Source organism: Aegilops tauschii, chromosome 2 (assembly GCF_002575655.3).
Source record: "Aegilops tauschii subsp. strangulata cultivar AL8/78 chromosome 2, Aet v6.0, whole genome shotgun sequence".
NCBI classification, from domain to species: domain Eukaryota; kingdom Viridiplantae; phylum Streptophyta; class Magnoliopsida; order Poales; family Poaceae; genus Aegilops; species Aegilops tauschii.
In genome coordinates this window covers 49,603,800-49,608,532 of record NC_053036.3, presented here as the reverse complement: position 1 = coordinate 49,608,532, position 4,733 = coordinate 49,603,800, and the positions used below count along the sequence as shown (strand labels likewise).

Here is a 4,733-nt window from a genome sequence, read left to right as displayed (position 1 = left end):
CACCCGGAGCCCTTGGACAGGACTACCCAATAGAATGAGGACAAACTACCACATTTCTTAGAGGGAGGACTAAACTACCACATCCCAGCTTTGGGCAAGCTTCACTCGAAGTGGAAATCCTCAGAAGTTGAGGACACACTCCGCAAAACCCACCAGCATTTCCTCCTATGAAACCCCCCCAAGACCCCATCTCTCGAATAGTGCATTCACAGGAACAACAATTTTGTCCAGAAATAGTAGTCCCTAACGAGCCCCCTGTCCCTAGCCCCTCCTGTTTGAAGCACCCTCCAGCCTCCACCACTTCCCCGTTTCGCTATCGTCCACCGCCAGCCAGGTGAGAAGGCCATGAGTAGCTCGTGCTCTTCGACAGCCGTGGTGGATGAGGGTAATGCCAAGATGGCAGTGAGGGGGTGGGTCGGGTGGGAGGAGGAGATCGTGATGGAGGACAACGACGGCGAGGAGTGCAAGGTGTGCTACTTCCTCCGCTCCACGCCGCCCCAGGATGGCGGTAAGAGCGAGAGGGATCTGGCGGTGGTGGGTAAGTATTGGGGACCTGGGAACATAGCCTACTTGGCGGACTTGCAGTTCCTGCAGTCCCTCCAGACGGCGCTGGAGTCTGGGTCAGCGCCCGCTAGGGTGGTGACGGTGGCGATGGAGACCACTCAGCTCAGGTGGAAGTCCAGGAAGGAGGTCATGGACTGGCTCACCTAGCTCGTCTTCGGTACTACGTGTTCCTATTTTCCATGCCCTAGTGGTGAAATTTTCTCGTGATTTTAGTACCATATGATTAAGCTAACATATCAGGCAACTAGAATTTTCAGCGTCCATCTCCGACAGTCAATCTGAATGTTTGGTTAGCATTTAGTAGGTGTTTACATCTTGAACGCAAGATCCGATCTTGTGTTTCTAATGTTTGGATCTGAATGTTTGGAAGATTTTTAGCGTTAAAACACACGTTTCTCCTATGTCCAGCCAGATTAGTTTCTTCTCATGTTTCATCACATTTTTGTTCAGTGCCAAGATCTATGACTATCTTGCAGTGCTATCCTTCTATCCCCTTCGTTTATTAGCACTACTCTTTGGGAATTTGACAAATTTAATAGATCCACTCCTTTTTGTCAAGACGACACATAACTTATTGTTAGATATCTTTTTTCTAATCTTTTAGATCAACTCCTTTTCTCATGCATCACCCTATATGTGTTCTATCTTGGCTTGTTTAATTCCTGATGTATATGTTTGGTAATTTTCTAGATATGGTTTATGTGTTTCTTTCCTTTTGTGTTTGGTTAACTTTTTTGAGATTAGTGTTTTGTTAACTTATGTGTTTCCTCTTGTGTTGGTTTTGTGAGGCCAACATGATGTGGATAGAAATTGACTAACTTGCCTTCCATTGTTGCTATCTTTGTAGATCCTCCCTATGGAGCCTTTGGATTCACTTGTCCCGACAACCATGATGGTGCATCTAAGGTATATACTATCTCACAAGCGTCTTCCTGAGAAATGTTTCCTCCTGATGAAACTAATGTCTATTGTTCATTTAGGATACCCTCTCAACACTTGCTGCTGCTGGGGAGAACAAAGAAGGGTTCACATGGATATGCAAACTGCCCCATCTTGATCAACATCGGAAGCATTACAAATCCTTTTGCCGAGAGGGAATGAGAATTTCGGTATGTGTTCACCGATGGTCCACTTGTTTTCTTGTTTTGTTTTCACATACGGACGGATCTATATATCTTGGTTTACATCTCTTATTAATTGTGCCGCGCGCTATATGTCTTTGTAGGTTCATGATTTTGTGTTCATCAAGAGTGGATGGAGAGAGAGCCATGTTGCCTATGTGGAAGACATGTATGAAGATAGTAGCGCCAAGAACATGGTGCTGGTACGATGGTTTGAGGAACCTCACGGTGAACATGGTGTTGTATTACCCCCCGATATTTATCGCAAGGAGATCTTGTTGGCTACGGGCTGCAAGATCTGAGGGTTCAATTTGTGGAGGGGGTGGCCGCGGTCCTGAATCCACAACACTTTGACATGTTCAACAAAATAAGTGGAGGGCACAGCAGCTGGCAGCCCTATGTATGCAGTCGACAGATCGAAGATGACATTGTCGGACCCTTCGACATCACGCAGCTGCAAGGATATGCAAACCAGGAGATCGTAAAGGCAATTGTTGCCGCATCCTCGTCCACGGCGGTGCAGGCCAAGCCACCCAATAACAAAGGTAAAGCTAAAATTACTGGCATGGCCGCCGAGAACCATGCTGGTTCTTCCGGCACTGTCTTCGGTGAACAAACCATGCAGAAGCAGAAGCCACCTGCATGCAATGCAACTCCTTTCAGTTCCAGCTTTATTATTGGTGACAAAACCATGGAGAAGCAAAAGCAGAAGTCTCCTCCATGCAGCGCAACTCCTTCTAGCTATGTTATTAGTGACAAGACCATGGAGAAGTAGAAGCAGAACCCCCCTCCATGCAGCACAACTACTTCCAGCTCTGTTATCGTTGACGAAACCATGGATAAGCAGAAACAGAATCAGAAGGAAATGCCCCCTCCATGCAGCACAATTGCTTCCAGCTCTGTTATCATTGATAAAACCATGGAGAAGCAAAAGCAGGAGCAGAAGGAGATGCCCCCTCCATGCACTGCAACTCCACAAAGTCACCACCACGCAGAATCAGCCGCCACCAAGTGGTACTGGTACTAGTAATGTGGCAGCCAATGATGCATCAACCATGGTGAACCCTGAGAAGATGTTCCAGCCTAGCTGCTGTCTTGAAGCCCTGTGCCAAGACAGCAGCATGAGGGGCTGTTGGTTCAAATGTGTGGTACTCAGGAGGAGGGAGAAAGATAACAAGGTCAGGGTGCGGTACCAAGACCTTTCGAATTTTGAGGATAAAGGACAACTCAAGGTTGGTCTTTCTCTTCTCTCTCTGGTAGTATCTTGCATGTTTTCATGATGAAGATGTATGTACTCAACATGCATTTTTTTGTTTTGCAGGAATGGATCAAAGTTGCAAGAATTACGGAACCTGACCACCTAGGCATACGCCTTACTGAAAGGCCCATGCTCCGCCCACAACTCCCAACATGCTATAGGAAGATCGAGTCTCCAATAGCTGTCGGGGTCATCGTCGACGCGTGGCTAAATGGCGGATGGTGGGAGGGGATCGTGCTGCAGCAGGACAATGTTGGTGACGTCCTAGTTTATCTCCAAGGTGAACTGCCTGCATATTCTCTTGATCACCTAGCTAGTAGTTAATAGTAGTATATATCCGGACTGGAGCTCTTCCTGATGCATGCATGCATGCTTGCCGAAATTTACAGGGGAGGGGAGACTTGTGGAGCTCAAAGTAGACTCTCTGCGAAAGTCATTTGAGTGGCGTGAGGAGCAATGGATACCTCTAGATGCAAGAAAAGATGTTGCAGACAAGATAACCCTATACCTGAAGAAGCAGAAGGGCATCCGGCAATCTGCAATGAAGAAGGATGGTGGGAGCTCTTCCAAACAGAAGGCTCAGAAGATGGGTGAGAAATCTAGCCAGACGGTGGCGGCCGCAGCACTCACAGCCGCAGAGCTGGCCGCACCAAGCCCAGGACTGTTGCAGCCTCGGGAGGAAAGTGATGATGAAACTGCAAACTCTACTCTTCCACGGAAGAGGTTCCTGGACCAGGGCTACTCTTTCAAGGAAAAAACACTGGAGGAGCGGGCTAAAAAGAGCAAGGGTCCTACTGATGAAGCTGCAACGCCAATTACAGAGGAGGGAGATGGTATGTCCCACAGCGATAGTTCACCTGATGCCAAGCGGTGCCGGGTTGATCCTACAAACTTTGATGGCCCGAATGGCGCTAAACCCAAGGGTAAGGCTAGAAAATCTTCTCGCGCAAAGAAAATGGGGTCTTTGGAGGGCAGTATCCACGGAGGCACCAGTGGCTCTGCCTCTACTAGATGCGCTGCGTCAGTGAACACGGTGCCTATGGAGGATATATGTATAACAAGTGGAGCGGCTCCTATCGTCGCTATGGACAAATCGGAGGTGATCGACCTGACCATGTATGGCTGAAGCTGGTAGCAGGATATGATGAAGTCTAGCCTCAACTTTCCATTCATGAACCACCGTTTCTCAAACATTTCGCTCATTCGCCTATCAGTGTGTGCTTTTTATTGCCATTATAGACAGAGATTTATATGTGCTCTCTGAACTTCAAATAAAAGGAGACATTCGGTGTCTAGTTGTCTATTTTGCTCCCCATGTCTAGTGTATGTCTACTTGTCATAAATTCGTGCTTTTTTCAACTTAAAAAATCTTGTTTTTTTCTATCTTCCTGGAATATGAGGATTGCACCGGCCAGTTCCTTGCTGCACCGAATAGTGTCCTACTGGCCTGCTCGCAACACTAACCTGGGCGTCGATCATGAAGAGTTGTGTGTACATGCCACACATCATCATATGGCTTTTTGGCGCGTATCCTATGGTTTGACCCATCCCAAAGGGTGCTTTATGCCAAAACATCCCGCCTACGCACAACATATATGATCAACAATGCACAACTCAGAAATTAATAGCATGCATTGCACGCGCACCAGAGGAGGGAAAAAAAGGAAAGTTGCATGGCAAAAAGGAAAGTTGCATGCACCAGATGGACGTATATGGTGCAATATTACTTGGTGTAGGTGTACAGGACCCATGGACAAAAATCAGTGGAATAAAGCTTACCTTTTGTTACT

General features: G+C 47.2%; 1 pseudogene; it reads left to right on the top strand.

Annotated features, from left to right (window-relative positions):
• The first annotated feature begins 221 nt into the window (after window positions 1-221).
• On the top strand, window positions 222-4,246 carry LOC109763863 (uncharacterized; annotated as a pseudogene).
• The last annotated feature ends 487 nt before the right edge of the window (window positions 4,247-4,733 follow it).